Below are 17,229 nucleotides of genomic sequence, written 5' to 3'. Positions count from 1 at the left end.
ATATTGAAATGAAAACAAAAAAGCAGACAAATGTGGAAAAAAGTACCAAGATGACTCATTAAGAGAAATTAATGGTGTGGCACCTCTCTTTCCTTACCTCTTCTATGGGGTGCTCCTCCTGTGGAAGAGAATGCGGTGGAGGCAAACTGTCCCCTACTCTCTGCCACCAGCAGAGATGCCCTTGGCTTCCATTATCATCTTGGAGTTGTCCATGGGAGCTTCTTCACAGGTTGCATCTCTGTCACAGGGCTTTGCTGCACAGATCGCTCCTGAGTTGGAGGGGTTGAGGGGCTGAAGGGTGACGCCGTTCCTCCCAGGGAGTGGTCCCTTCATCTGCCACTTCGATTGCCTCAGATTTTTCCTGTCTCCCTTGGATGCTGGATAAGGCCACCGACTAGGAGGCAGTTGGTATCCACTGTGAACATCTCAGCGCCACTGAACGGTCTATGTGACAGAGAGTCTCACTCTTTCTACACATATCAATGTGCTGCTCATGCATCCACTCAGAGTGGTCCTGCATATGGCTCTCCAAGAGGTTGCCCAATCTCTCAATGGAGACGCTCAAACATTCAAAACCCTGAGTCAAGACGGAGCACATGCACTGCATGGACTCCTCCATTGCCTGTCCATGGCTCCTCAAGGCCTTAGGGATCTCCGACAATAGGAACTTATCTGCCTCTGATTCTCAAGGAAGATCTTCCTTGTTTGTGACACCCAAGGCCCAGCATCTTCACCCAGCGGAGCATCACTGTGCCTGTCCTCTGTCCTCCGAAGGGGACTGCCCACAGCTGACTTTGCCTCACACTTCTCCTCCTGCTCACGCGTGATGTGATGTTCACCCAGTGCTCCCCATTCAAAGCTAGTTTGTGGTCCAATCCGCTGGTGGAAGGTGTTGAGGAAGGATATGATGGTGCTGGCTCTGGTAGCTCTCCCTCGCCAACAAAGACAGCGATGTTTGTCCTTCATTACTGCACTCCCCCTCAACTAATGACCCTTTGGCAGACACAAGAAGGTGGTTATAAGAACTCAGACTACTCATCATGTGCCCCTAGCACAAGCAACTCCATAGAAGACATCCATCAAAGAGTCTTAGTGTGAATTGGCATGTCTCCTCCATACCCTTCACTCCAAAAGTGCATCCAATGTCCTCCAGGTGACACTGTTCACATTGCCCTCTGCTCCTGTTCCCTTCTAAGTACTTGTCTGGAAGGCTTCCTGGCCTCCTGTGAGAATGGGATCTCTCTCCTCCTGTCCAGCTCCTGCACCAGGCCCTCAAATGCTGCATCAGAAAATCTGGGAACCTCCTCTCTGCCATGTTGTGCCATCTTCACTCTTTCTATAGGTCAGATACTCTTCCAGAACAACTTCCTGTAACTAGAAGTGCAGGTTAGCTTTAAGTAGTCAGGCCGAGCTTTAACTAGTGCAGGCCAGCTTTAAGTGGTGCTAGCCCACTTGGGCCTAGAATTTGTCGCCCTTGCTGAGCCACTCAAGAGCACATTTAGCTCTGGACTTCCTGCCAGTATCATTTAAATTAACAAGCAGCACGAAGACCTGAACCCATCAAAACCACATCAGACCCGAGCCCGACCCGACACCGGAATGTTCACTTTACCAACCTTCTGATTCCGAAACTGCAGGAAGCTGCAGCATGAGCGCGGTGACATCATAGAGACACTCGCTCACTGCGCAGACTCAGAGTTTCCCTCCTTGGCATCCCTGATTCCCAGTTCAGGTAGGCTTTTCAACTTTTGACACTTACTGAACTCAACTTCCCAGCTGAGCAAAATGTAATACTTTCTGTGTGTGTCTGACCCGGACCTGGCCCAACCCGTACCCGGCCCGACCTGACCTGACCCTAGCCCGAAAGCCGGACCCGGAAGAGCGACTCGACCCGACCTGAACCCGACGGGTCGTCGGGTCCCGTCGGGTTCGGGTCAGGTAGCAGTCCTTTAGCCTGCAGTACTTTGAACGGATGCAGGTTAATTGGGCATTGTGATCTCCTGCCTGTTTTTGGGGGCCATCAAATTTTTAGACCTTCTGTTTCAGGTATTGCCTGCATCAAAAAATCTAAGCATTGCATAAACTAATTCACTAAAAAAGTCATACATGATTCAATGTGCTTATCTTGGTTATAAATTTACTACAAGGGCTCATTTTCGGTTGTCAGTGGCAAATCTTGGCTTATTTTAATCAGCTTGCCCAGAGGATGTAACATACTGCCAGTGATAGATTAGAAAGGGATGGATCTGAACATTGTTAGCTCAGAGATAACTGAATTCACTTAGTGGCCAGTTGGCACTAAATGTGTTTTTACACTCACAAATCTAAATATAGAGATGTATTCATTATTTATGACCGTGATGTCAAAATGCTGATTATACTTTACTAACCAATCTTATGAAAGAGAAACTCAATTCTATTTCAAACTTGATAAAATGGTTATTCACAAAAGCTGGCCTTGGTCTTCTAAATCATATGTGGAGATGTTAACTGTAACCCTTCCACCGGTTAGCCACTTGTGTTTGTCCCATCATCAATTGCATTCTGGGCAATGGTCCAGACGATTCTGTAGCATAATATAGTCTGCAGTTCTGTTGTACAACTTTTCAAAGATTTATGCCACAGACAGCAGAATATCAAATACAAACATCAAAACTTGAAGCTTTAACACATTAAAATTGAGGTAGGTAATCTGAAACTTCCCTGTATTTTATTTTACCTTTTGATTATGCAGGAAGGAATAGCTTCCCCTTTATTAGTTGATAAGTGGGAGACACCAACTAATTTTGCCAGTTAATAAGGAAATAAAGCCTTGACATCTGATATGGGGGAGAATTTGGAAATTAAATGCCTTGGTTAATATATCCCAAATGAAACACTTTAGTGGTGCACAAGCTAATCAAAATTTTGATTAAAAAAAAAACACAATTCCTACCCTGATAGCAAACTGAGATATAGTTTTGGGTCAGAAGGTAAATTAAAAGATACTAAGATAATATATCAGTCAGTGATGTTTTCTACCATATCCTGAATAGTTTGTATCAGAGGATTTGTAATTTTTGTCTCTGTGCTTTTTTATATTCCAAAAGGATTTTTTGGAAACATTGTTGCATTGTGGGGGTAGCTAATGTTGGTATGTACTTAGATTCTGCCCCTAGCATAAAATAGTGAATCATGAGTGGACAACTTAATCCTTCCAAGGAGCTGGCAATCTCTGACAGGCCTGCTTTGCAAAGCAGCCTCTTACCTGGCCATGTTTGCAGCCCTTCAGTGTAACTGATGAAAGCCTTCACAGCTTGTCAGTTACAATGAAGCAGTCCCTGCAGCTGTGCTCTTGCCTTCTCCACCTGCCAGGTTGGAGACACAGTGTGGGACTGATCCTATGTTGGGTAAGAGGGAATCTAAGTGCAAAATCCCTTTTAATCGCCTGCTTAACAACTTTAATTACCTTCCTGCCTCAGCCGCTTGTGTTCCTGACGTCACTCCCTACCTGCCCCAGGACAGACGGAAGAAGTCGGGAGCACGTCGGGATACTGGCCCAACAGTTTTTTTTTGCAATTTTCCCTGCCACCTGCCTCCATTGGCCTGAGAAATTTCCCCCAAGATATCCAGCCCAGTCAGGGTAGTGACATTATATTTAATTAGACAAAAAGGGAAGAGGAAAAGTGAAAGGAGCATTTAGTGTACTGAAAAGGGAGACAGCAAACAAACAGCAGCAATGTTGGTTGTATGTAATTTTGTTAAAGTACAATTAAAATAGCAAATATAAAGAGGAATAGTGAGATTATGACTTCATGCAAAAGTCTTGATAGACTAATATTCTGTTATATGACATTTTTTGTGGTGTGCTAAATTCTTCATGCACATTTTCTCTTCTTTTGTCACTATAAAGGAAAAATGCATCCTGTCCAAGCACAGTGACAAATGCTTCTGCACTCATGTTCCAGCATTTGAGGAGTTTTCCAGGTCACAAAATTTGGACGTATATTGCCATATTTTTTGGCGCTCTGTGTGTTGTTTTGCCTTGAAATTGGCATTCCCTTCTGGTGCCAGCCGCACTGAACACCATTTTGGTGAGGGTGTTAGTGAACATGCAGGGAGTGTCTGCCAGAAGTATGTGCAATATTCAGAGCATGATTATCATTAGCATGTAATTCTGATTTGACAACAGCATCGGAGTTCAACACTTCAGCTAATGCCCTCTCTTAACTTTGCACAGTGAAACACTCATTCAATAGCTGGAAATCCCTCACCAATGCCACTTAAAGGGATCATCAACCACTTTCAGGTTAGTTGCTCATAGAGTCAGAGAGATACAGCACCAAAACAGGCCCTTTGGCCCAATGAGTCCACGCTGACCATCAACCACCCATTTATACTAATCCTACATTAATCCCATTTTCCCTCTCACATCCCCACAATTCTCCTACCACCTACCTACACTAGGGGCAATTTTTACAATGACCAATTTACCTATCAACCCACAAGTCTTTGGCATGTGGGAGGATACCAGAGCACCCAGAGGAAACCCACGTGGTCACAGGGAGAACTAGCGAACTCTACACAGGCAGTACTCAGAACCGAACCCAGGACGCTGGAGCTGTGAGGCTGCAGTGCTAGCCACTGTGCCACCTCACTGATTGATTTCTAATGACTCTTGCTGTGATTATAGAAGTGTTAGGTAGTTTCCAACATTGTTTAAAGTTGCTGTAATCTACAGGGAGTAGTGTGGCAAGTGCTGAAGGACTTTGTCTTAACTTCAATGATCTGCACAGATCACTTGTTTCCAGACATGGGTACAATACTTTGCATCCCCCTTGGCATAGAGGGAGAATGATCAGAGGTGGCACAGAGTAGGACAAGAGGCTGTAAGGGGGAGGAGGAGGGGGAGGAGGCCCAGAATGTTCAGAAAGAGTTATTCTCCAACCTGAACCTCAGCAAGGAACAGCGTGCCAGATGTCTCTGTTTCATTAAAGAGGTCCTCACTGAAATCTTCAAGCCACAACTGCAGCCTCAGAATAAGGTAGGATGCCATTGCCTGTGGCTGCAAAGGTGAGCATGGCCATGACATTTTATGCATCTGACTCCTTCCAGGCTACAGCAAGCAGTATTTGCAATATGTCCCATTCGCCATCCACTGTTGTGTACGGGAGGTCACTAAGGTTCTGTATTCTAAGAGAGATGATTATATTTCATACAGTCATAGTGTCATAGGGTTATACAGCACAAAAACAGGCCCTTCAGCCCATCGTGTCCATGCTGGCCATCAAGCACATAACTATTCTAATCCCATTTTCCAGCACTTGGCCCATAGCCTTGTACGCTATGGCATTTCAAGTGCTCATCTAAATACTTCTTAAATGTTGTGAGGGTTCCTGCCTCTACCATCTCTTCAGGCAGTGTGTTCCAGATTCCAACCACCCTTTGGGTGAAATTTTTTTTCCTCAAATCCCCACTAAACATCCTGCCCCTTACCTTAAATCTATGCCCCTGGTTATTGACCCCTCCGCTTCTTCCTATCTATCCTATCTATGCCCCTCATAATTTTGTATAGCTCAATCATGTCCCCCCTTAGCCTTCTCTGTTCCAAGGAAAACAACCCTAGCTTATACAGTCTCTCTTCAGAGCTGAAATGCTCCAGCCCAGGCAACATCCTGGTGAATCTCCTCTGCACCCTCTCCAGTGCAATTACATCCTTCCTATAGTGTGGTGACCAGAACTGTACACAGTACTCCAGCTGTGGCCTAACTAGCGTTTTATACAGCTCCATCATAACCTCCCTGCTCTTATATTCTATGCCTCAGCTGATAAAGGCAAGTATTCCATATGCTTTCCTAACCACCTTAAATACTTGTGCTGCCTTCAGTGATCTATGGACAAGTACACCAAGATCCCTCTGACCTTCTGTACTTCCGAGGGTCCTACCATCCATTGTATTTTCCCTTGCATTGTTAGTCCCCCCAAAATGCCTCACCTCACACTTCTCAGGATTAAATTTCATTTGCCACAGCTCTGCCCATCTTACCAGCCCATCTATATTGTCCTGTAATCTAAGGCTTTCCTCCTCACTATTTACACCACCAATTTTCGTGTCCTCTGCAAACTTACTGATCCTACCTCCTATACCTCCTATATTCATGTCTAAATCATTAATGTACACTACAAACCGATCCCTGTGGTACACCACTGGTCACATGCTTCCACTCGCAAAAACAACCCTCGACCATCACCCTCTGCCTCCTGCCACGAAGCCAATTTTGGATCCACTTTGTCATATTGCCCTGGATCCCATGGGTTGTTACCTTCTTAACCAATCTCCCATGCGGGACCTTGTCAAAAGCCTTACTGAAGTCCATGTGGACTACATCAACCGCTTTACCCTCATCTACACATCTAGTCACCACCTCGAAAAATTCAATCAAGTTAGTTAGACACAATCTCCCCCTGACAAAGCCATGCTGACTATTCCTGATTAATCCCTGCCTCTCCAAGTGGAGGTTAATCCTGTCCCTCAGAATTTTTCCAATTTTTTTTTTTCCTTCTCTCTTTTTCATTTTCTCTTGCCAAAGAGAAGTAGGAACAGTGAGCACACGGTTTTGCAAGGATCTGCATTTGAGCCACTGGCGACAAGGGCTATCTGCTAACCACATGGCTAATGACTCTGGTGCGCAACTCAAGCAATGTAACAAAAGCCACACTGCCACACGGAATGTGATCAAGCAGATCATTGGCATGCTTAAGCAAAGCTTCCTCTGCCTGGACTGCTCTGGAGGAGCCCTGCACTACTCAGCAAAACGCATCAAGATTTGTCATTGTCTGCTGCATTCCACACAACTCCTGCCGCCAGCTTTACACCAGCCAGCTGAAGAGGTGGATGAGGTGCAGGAGGAGGAGGAATGGAGGAGGCAACCAACATATCCCCTTTCCTGCTGGGGAATCTATGATTAACTTATCTGACTGCGATACCAGTGAACACAACTCCAAGTCCCCATTCAACAACAGTCTCACACCTTACCTTCCCTCTGTTACTGACCAACACATCATCCTCTTGGCCACAATGCAAAAATAAAAACCATCACAAAACAAACAATTCAAATAAATTCATAAATCAAACATTGCCATATTGCATACAAAAGTCAACTAACCACCTTTGTGCATTCCCTTAGTGCCTGTCTTGCGAGTGCCTTTGCCTGTCCTAGTGCTCCTACACAGTGCTGCATCAGTGGCTGCAGCATGGCTGGTGGAAGGCTGCTAACCTACACTGGCAAAGACTGCAGATGGCCTCAGAGGATGACCTCAGCAGCTTTGGCCTAGAAGACCCGGCTTTGGACTGCAACCCCAGTGGCGGAGTGGCAGTGGTGGGAGGACAAATGCTATCATCCTGTGAGAGGACAACAGGTTTCTGCTCCATGAAGCCACTGCCACTCTCCCAGGTGGTGTCTCATCAATTCTAGCGATGTGTTGGAGGACAGATTGTTGGACTGCTGCGAGACCCTACAAGCTCTTTTGAACATTGGTTTGCGCAGCTATGATGGCAGCAGTCTGAACCTTTGTGGCAGCAAGCTGAGCTTCCATGAGAGCTCTCTGAGCTTGTGTGGCAGCAAGCTGACATTGCATTATTTCAGCCTGACCTTCCACTACAGCTCCCAGACTTTGGATGTCTTCTGTTTGTGCTGTAATAGAAGTGGAGACATTGACCATTGGACACTGCTTCATGTATGGGTCTGCAAGAGTTCTCATAGAGTTGGTCACCACTTCCACATTGGAAGGAATGGGCTCTGAGTTCTGTGCAAAGCCCTATGCAAAGTTGGTGCCGGACTCCTCCATGCTCCTTGATATTGTCTGTAAGTTTTCTGGCAAGTCTGTCAATGTACCATGCATTTCCACCAGTGTGCATACTGTCATGAAGACCCTCACCTGCCAAGAATGAGGCATATTAATTTTGTCATATGAACATTAATATTAAACTGTTACTGGAGTGAAGAAATGACTTGTTTAAAGAAATCACCAGACAGTTGGCTGGAGGACATTTGCATACTAAGAGACAGTGCTTTGAGAGACAGAAGAATTGCTCACTGATTCAATTAACGGAGATTGGTCTGGGCAATGGTGATCTACATCTTGTCGGTGCAAGAGACAGCACTACACCCCCCCACCCCTCCCCACCGAGAGCTTTGAAATCCGCAAATGCAGGAGTTTGTTCAAACAGTGAGTCACATGACTAACCTGCTGGCCAACTTGGAGTTTTGAATTGTGCTCACAGGACAGTTTGAAGACACAGACTGCAGATTGCAACTGAACCTGGAACAAGAGAGCCTCTCTCCTGGCTGGCTCTCTCTCGCTTTCTCACAAACCTCCGGACCCACTGAAGTCGCTTAAACCTCAAGAGAAAGAAGACTCCTACAGCAAAACAAGTTAAAGTGCACTGGGCCCCAAAGAACAGCAAGACTTACCGGCAACCAAAAACTCCACATCAAACTCTCAGGACCGTAAATAACGACCAGATATTGCCTCAAACATTTCCCCTTTATTCCTTCTACTTTTTCTATCTCTATCTGCGTGTGTGTTTATCACGTATGCATGCTAGCGTGGTCGCATCACATATTGGTAGCCGTTATCCAAATTAGAGTTTAAGATTAATAAACTTCCACCTTTCTTGTTTAAATCTAAGAAAACCTGTCTAATTGATTTCTTTGCCTTCCAAGTAGAAAGCAGTGAAAAAGGATTCACTGAAGGGGAGCTAAAAACATGGCATTTTTAAAATTAAACCCTGTTATGGTCAGAACAGGCAAAGGCTGAGAGGGAACCCCTAGACCCCTGGTCATAACAATACCCGTCAGCCTTCGGTTTGCCGCCCCATCAAAGTCCTGATCTGAGTTCTCTGAAGCAGAACTTGTGTGCAACTTTGCCCTCTGGCAAGCTGACACCTGTGTTGCCCTTGTTCCCCCAGCCTTGCTTCAGGCCACTTGTGCCTGGTGCCTCACCATGTGCAGATCCGGTCTCTAAGCTACCCTCTGAGGTACGTGCAGTGTCAATATCTGAGCTGGAGGCTGCAAGTGTGAGAGCGAGTATTGGCGTTTCTTCACGCTGTCTTCCTGCTCTTCTGCCTCTTTCTTTTCCACCAAAGCCCAGCCATGTGGCAGCTCTTTGGTATCTGAAAGGAGAAAGGCACAAGGTTAGGGTTGTGGTGAGATCTGTGGCGTCGGGGTGGGGGGAGGTGGTGGAGCAGTAAGAAAGAGTGAATGCTTAGAATGTCTACAGATGGTAAATCAGAAGAGATTGTGGGATGAGGGGGAAGTGGAATTAGTCATTGAGTCATAATTGCACAGAAGGAGACCATTCAGCATATCAAGTCCATGCTGACTCTCTGCAGACCAATCCAGTCAGTCCCATTTCACCACTCTATCCCCGTAGCCCTGCTAGTTTATTTCCCTCCAGTACCTATCCAAGCTCCTTTTAAAATCATTGATCATCTTCGCTTCCACCACCATGATAGGCAGTGAGTTCCATGTCATTACCACTTGCTGCGTTAAAATGTTCTTTCTCACATCCGCCCTGTATCTCTAGTACAAAACCTGTGTTCCCTAGTATTTGGACCATCAGCAAATGGGAACAGCTTTTCTCTGTCATAACCTAATACACCTCTATCAAATCTCCCCTCAACCTCCTTTGTTCTAAGGAGAACAGCTATGAACACACCATTATCTTTGATATTCAGCCCTGCTGTTGGCCTTGGCCTTGCAACTATTGTCTCCTTCATGTAGGTAAGGACCTGCAGCCATGCCTCAGCCGTGCCTGTTCCCCACTGGTTAGTTGCTGCTGCCTCTGGTTATGCAATATCTTGTCCAGTTTTAATAGCTGGCAGTGTGTGCAAGCTGTGAAATGTGGATGTGAGGCTTTCAGCAGTGCTAACTGTGTGACAGGTAAAGCTATGAGTGTTAGGTATGAGCCATGCTTGATAGAGATTGTTGGAAGGTGATTACTGGGGCTGAAACATTAGAACTGGCCTGAAACATTAATTCTGCTTCTCTCTCCACGGATGCTGCCAGACTTGCTGAGTATTTCTAGCATTTCTTGTTTTTATTTCGGATTTCCAGCATCTTCACTATTTTGCTTTTCTTTTAGAGTACTGGGACTGTGTTGCATTGAGCTGTGTGTGAGGCTAGTGGTGAGGTAATTGAGATATGGCATTTGAGGATGCATTTACTGACCTTTACCACTCTTGTGAGACCATTGAACTTCTTGCATCACTGCATCCAGGTTCTTTGGTATAGAGTTCTGACATTGACTGCCATAACTATCTACTCCCATTGCCTTCTGAGAGTTTGTCTGGAGGACCTCCTAGACTCCTGCGGACAGATAACATTTCTCCTCCTCTGTAACTCATCAGCCAAGACCTCCAGTGCAGCATCAGAAAATCTTGGAGCCTAATCCTTGTTATGTTGTGCCATTCTTGAGTCTTTCCCGGCTTAGAAACACGTTTACAATGACTTCCAGCACATGCTGCCACCAAAGTGCACCTCCCCTTTAAGAGGTGCAGGCTGGCTTGAGTAGTGTAAGCCAGCATGAACTCATGCAGCCTCTCATGATATTGTGTCTCCTGCTCAGGTGTGCAGCCACACAACAGTGCACTTGGCACTGCTTGCATGCTGCAATCATTTAAATGTGCAGATAGCACCAAGTTTGTAATCTGCCCACATCGGAAGCAACAGGTGAGGGCTAACCATGCATTGTAATTCCCGTGCCCATTTTTGGGTCTTATTGAATTTCACAGTCCTAATGTTTCCAGTTCTTTTCCTTAAAGGTGTTGAAATTTCTTGTTCATCACAGACTTTTCTAGTTTGCTTTCTATGTGGTGTTTGAAACTGTACTCATAGTATTTACTAATGTTAAGAAGAATATACATTATTTTGGAGTTCAATAGTAGAAAACCAAAAGGCCTGAACATCCCCGACAGAAAATCTGAAATCTTGGTTCAAGGAACACATAACTGTTGCCCTAAGGCTGTGGAAAACAGATGTAGACTGGGCCATTGGGCAACTTCATCTCCTGATTGGAATGACAAGGAAAATAGATGTATACTAGGCCAGTAATGAACAAATTCTCCCATGCTGCTAATGAAAGTGGATGCACAGAGATCATTAAAGAATGTATAATCTCAAACTAGAGTGCCAAGAAAAAGAGATGCATGCGACCTTACTAGGGACTGGACTTTGCTTGAATTGTCTCCCAGGAAATGCGAATGTACACAGGTCCAGAATGGATTGGACTCTTGGCCACTAGATGGTCAAAACTGCAATCACACTTAAACCAAGTGGAACAAAGTAAAGCACTGTGGAAGCTGAAAATCTGATAAAAACAGAAAATGCTGCAAACACTCAGCAGAAGTACTAATCGAGTCACAGAGTCATAAAGTCATTAGTCATCCAATTTCCTTTGAAGTAATTAATGCAGTATCTGTGGAGAGAGAAACAAAGTTAAAGTTTGAGATTGCTGGCCCTTCACAGACTGGAAGATGGCAGAGATGAACAGTTTTGAAGCCAGGGAAAAGGGGGTAGGAAAATATCAGAAGGGATAGGTCTGTGATATAATGGAGACCAGGAGTGATTAAATGACAAAAGCGATGATGGTACAAAAAGAGGTGATAATGAGACAAGAATAGAAATACAAGATGGGTCAAGAAGAGATGTAAATGGTTACAGTGGAATAGGGGAGACAGAGGGAATAATGGAAACTCTGGCTAACAGGAGAAGGCTTCAATGGTTTGGAATAGGGTGGAAAAAGGACAGGTAGAGCTCAGGGTTTCAGACCACCCTGTCGGCTATGCACTGATATAGGATCCCCATCGCCAGTGTACATATTCTCCACTCTCAGTGGCTCTAATGCAGCCATCCTCCATTACCAATACTTGCTGTCTGAGAGAAAATGAGAGCATTGGTTAAGGTCAAAAATTGTTACTCTCAATTTGAAGGCCGGTAAGTTGTAAAGTACCTCATAGAAAGATGAGGTGCTGTTCCTCAAGTTTGCATTGAACTTGATTGGAACAGTGTAAGAGACCAATGACAGAATGAAGTAGATACTCTTTGACTGGTCTACCAGACAAAAGAGATATGAAAATACAATCATACGACCATTGAAATTGAGAAGCAGGAAAAGATCAGCAGATCTGTCAAGCCTGCTCTAAACCACATGATGGCTTCAGCATCATGCCCAAAGACTCCGCCCCCACACCCCTCCCCAATTCATCTCCTGGGAGATGCACTCAACAGTGATATGGTTTGGATATGCCTCAATAGCCTGCTAAGAAAAGTTGGCTTGACACTATTTACTAAACTGCCATGAAACAAAGACCTGCTTTAAATTCACTGGGATGACATACACTTGTCAACTGTCTATGAAATATTGCCAAAATTAAGGCCCTGGAAATTGAGGTAGATTGGCTATCGAGTAGAGTCTTCTTCATTCTTGGTATTATAATATTTATTGTCCAGACATCAAAAGGGCCTTTTCGGTCTAGGCAAATCTGTTTGTGTATTTCATTAGTTTGGTCTCCTGACCCAACAGGCCTCTGCCAAAATCTCTATTTTGACGCCAGTTAGCAGAACCAACATTCTGTAAAATTAGGACACCAAAAATATAATAAAAGCCACAGTAACTGAAGTGTCTCCAATAGTCAAAGTCATTCATGGCACATGAAGATGGTTGTGTTTGTTGGATGCCAATCTTCTCAGCTCCAGGGCATCACTGCACAAATTTCCTTTTGGGAAAGCAGAGAGAAAAGTGGCTGGTGAAAGCATGTCATGCAGAGTATGTAGAGTAAGATAGAAGTAAGAAAGGAAAAAGAGGATAAAGTGTGAATAATGTCTCCTCTAGTGTTACCATTCATTACGCCCGGAACTCTGCCCCTGCCCTGAATGGACAGTGCGCTTTCTCCAAAGGTGAGGAAGGTGTGCAGGCAGGCCTGGCCTCCTCCACTGCTTTCCTATGTTCAATGCAACGTTCACCCGCAAGAAAGAAGGGAGTTTGCGAGTGGCAGTTTAGAGAAAATCCCTGTCAATCTGGTAAAGTTAATACACCAAGGGCTTGATTTTTAGCCCCCACTGAAGCTGGGAGCAGAGGTGGGCAGGCACTAAAAATAGTGCCTCTTGCCAGCCTGCCAGTTCCCCGGCTCCATCCCGCCCCCGGGCCATTTTTGTGGTGGCAGGATGGGAGGACGACAGGGCTACCCGCCTGCACACGACAGGTAGCAGATCAAGCGCATTAAGGGCCACATAAGACTAATTAAAGGGGACTGACTGGGATTTTCCAGTCGACCTCCAGGTCCCTGGAGTTTAGCTGCCTAAAGGCAACCTCCCAGCAGTGAGGACAGCACTCCAGGCAGACTAAGAGGCCCTCCCTGCCTGCCTGGGTGCAGCAGCAGCTACAGGCCACCCTGTAGAGTGGTTCCCCACCACTCACCCTCCCCTCCCCTCAACACAGTGATGGTCTTGCTGCAAAAGCCATTTTTTTATTTAAACTTTAAAAAAGTTGGAGAGAGGACACCTCCACTTTGAAGTGCCCTCTCCCTCATTTAACTTCCATTGCATCCTGTGCTGCTTTGAAGCTAGAAGGCTGCTGATTGACCCTCTAACTTTGACAGCCCACCTGCTGTCCTTAATTAAATGACGAGCCTGCCCTTAATTTGCCGCTCTCGGTAAAATCACACTGAATGACTGTTTCCCATATGATACAGGGTTCTGACCCCCATTTAAGCCTGATGGCAGAGTTCAGAAGCCCACAGGAAAATCCTGCCCCATGTGTCAGATGTGGGGAAGTGAAGGTTGCAAAAGCGATGAGTGAGGGATTATGAGGAGAAGAATGTGTAGTGAGCTGTAGTTGCAGGAGAGTGAAGGGTAGTGGAGGAGGGTAATGTTATAAGTAGTGAGACTGGAGGTGGGGGAGGTGGGAGCAGAGAGTAAGATAGCAATGTTGTTACCTTGACAACTCTAGTGAAGTTTTTGAACTTCTTTCAGCATTGAAGTCACATCTTAGAAGCTAAGCTCCTGGCGTTGACCTCCTCTGCGATGTCTTCCCACTGACAGTGGAGTTACAGCTTGGAGGGCTTTTTGCCCCTTTAGGGGAACAGGAGCTTATTCCTCTTGTCCACTGCCTGGACGACGGCCTCTAAAGCAGCACTGGCAAACTTGTGTGTTTTATCAGTACTTCTTCCAACCATTTCTGTCTTCAGAAATGTACCTTCCTGTCTGCAGCCAGGGTGCACCTCCCCTTTAAAAGGTTCTGGTTTCCTTTATATGGCATAAAAGATGTTTGATTTCCACCCTGACCATACAGGCGAGTAGCCAATAATTAGTATGGGTAGAATTGACTGCACGCCTGACTCATAATAAGGTTATGATGAGGTTCCAGCACAAATTTAATGTGCTGCCTGAGACCTTATCAATATGTCAACGTTTTCAGGTGCATTCAAATTTCTAGGCCATTGTCTTTTTATTCCCCACAGCCACTTGGAGGTCTAGTATTTTTCCACATTTTATTTCATCGCATTAGCTGACAGACAGAACAGTTGCTATTGCACAATTTAGAAGATGCCAGGTTTGAATCCTTTCTGTGATTTTGTTCTACTCCATGATGTTGTCTACTAAACTGTCAGGTGGTGACTACTCAGACATTTGCCTAGCAAAGCTGAATGTCAAACAGCACTGGGACTCAAAGCTGTGACTACACAAGTGTAAAGTCTGAACACTGTCTAATATGAAATACTAAAACTGAGAGAAATTTTAATATATTGACAATTGTAGTTTTTGGAAGAAGAAACAGTGTCGGCTTCAGTAACAACATTCTTCCTCAAGTCTATCATGGCAATAATATCTTTCTGTAACTCATTTCAATTCCTTATGTGATAGTGCATTATTACGGACAGGTAGTAAGGGGTGCCAGTGGTTCCCACTGTTCACCTCCCAACTGACCGCAATCATGTTTTATTTAAATTGATGAGTTAGCTCCTGAGTGGTTTACTTGCCAAATAAACAGACAATGACAGGTTTTCTTGTAGGTTTAAAGCAGAAGGTTAACTATTTATTGAATTCTCCAAAATATCTGCAACAACACTCACGCACATATTCACTCTCACGTGCACTCTCAAGAGAAGATAGATACAAGGTAAAGGGTAAGAGTTCAAAGTGTGGTAAGTGTTCATGGTTTGCGGTAAATCTGTTGAATCTTCTAAGTAGAACATCTCTTTTAAAGATGCAGGCCTGGGTTGTTTGTAGTCTTGAATTTGTTGAGGTGCTGTAGATTTCTGGTGGTTAAGATTTCAGGCTGGAGTTGGCAGTCATTTTCAGTTCTGTGCTGCACCAAGTTGAAGTGTCGAATCAGCAGCAGGGCTTCATGTTGTTGTTTAGGCTGGGTCTTTCTACAGCCATTGGCTGGATACCCTTCTGTGATGTTGCTGTGATCTCTCCCTCTCTCTCCAAAGGGTTGCCTTTTAAGGTCAAAATCTATCAAATTAGTCTTTGTTAGTTGACATATGGCCCTCTCCTCTGGTGTGACCATACACTGGATCAGGATGTGGAATCCATGTCCATCCATTGATGCCTAGATGGGTATAATCCCATTATGATGTGTCTACTTCACACCTTCTTTGTTTCAGAAGAATCCATTCAATTCAGAAATATCTCTCAATTGTTTCAGGATGGGTGCAATTGACATCTCTTATTCTGGAATGTATCTTTTTGTCCTTTCAAGACAGTGAGACAGTTTAAATATACAAGCCAAGTCACCTGATCTTTAGTGGCCATCTTGCAGCACATTGTCTACTTTTTAAAGGAAAAGTCTATTTCAAAGGTTCCACATTGAATAAAGTTCATATCTTAAAAGTAGGAATATGATATGTCTTTACTGGACATGACAGTATCCTAACACTGTGATCTGATTTTCTAGTGGCTAAAAAATAATGGATGCTCATATGTCCTGTCTTGCTGCATCAAATGTCAGGTAAATAACTGAAGGACAAGATTGAAAATCATGTCTGTCAGTCTTAGAGCATACCTTGAATCTCACAAGACAGAATGCATCAAATCTACTACTATTTTGATAATTAGATTCCAACCCTACCCTTTCCCATTTCTGAAAATGCTGACAGTCACCAGAATATGGTTCTGTATAAGATAGTAATCCTCTGGTACTTTCCACACATGAGCTTACATAGTATTGATGGTAAAGTTCCCTTACAGAGACCACAAAAATGGTAGTTATCTAAAAGTTCACCTATGGAGGCCACAAAATCAGTGTGACCTGAAGTTCAACTACAAAGGGCCTATGGAAATTCGTGCATACAGGCTGCTGTATTTAAATAATCCCAGAAAGATCTCGGAAAGTCTGCCACAAACCAATTGTAACAGTTGAGTTTGGAACAAGAACAAAGTCATGTACAGTACACCAAACAATGATTTAGGGGGGTGGGCTGGGAGGAGGATCTCCTCATTGGTCTGCTCCTGGGCCTGGCCAAGGTGACAATTCACAGGTACAGGCTGTGGGCCATTGGGAGGATCCGTCTGCGCTGATAGCCTAAAAGAAAAGAAAAAAATCAATGATTTATACTGAGCAACAAAGATAAGCTCACTCGGATAGTGTTCAGGATGAAGTTGTATTCTGGTGTCAGCAGTCATTTGAAGATGTTGTGCCTTACTTGCACTATTACTCTGCTAAAAATCATGAATTCTGGGTTAATCTTTGTAATAGAAAATGATGCTTGAGGATCAGCAATCATTAACCCATGCAGGTTGCTTCACCATATCTCTTAAATAGAAGGGCCAATAGAAGATTACCAAAGATGGGATCTAGGGCAGGTGATGTTCATATGCCCAAGTGTTACTTCAGTCCAAGTTGGAGACCATTATCCTTTCTTTGTTTAGCTCCCTTGCCATTTTTGACAAGCTGTTGAACATACATTCATGCCTGATCTCAGATATGAGTCTCTGTAGGGTATTGTTTCACCAAGGCCATGGTGAGCAGCTGCTTTCCTATCTCTTTTAGGGAAGGAACAATTTGTTTGTCTTTTCCCATCTCCCTTTCTCTTCTGAAAATGCTTACAGTCACTGGAGTATGGTTCCGCATATATCAGTCCTCTCGTACCTTTATTTCATGTGAGATAAGCACTGTTGGTAGGCTACTTGATGAAAAGGACATCATAGCGAAGCCCAATACTATCCTCACACAGCATTCCCTTAT

The sequence above is a fragment of the Heterodontus francisci genome, chromosome 6 (genome assembly GCF_036365525.1).
Source record: "Heterodontus francisci isolate sHetFra1 chromosome 6, sHetFra1.hap1, whole genome shotgun sequence".
NCBI classification, from domain to species: domain Eukaryota; kingdom Metazoa; phylum Chordata; class Chondrichthyes; order Heterodontiformes; family Heterodontidae; genus Heterodontus; species Heterodontus francisci.
The sequence above is the reverse complement of the archived record's forward strand: the minus strand, read 5'-3'. Positions refer to the sequence as shown.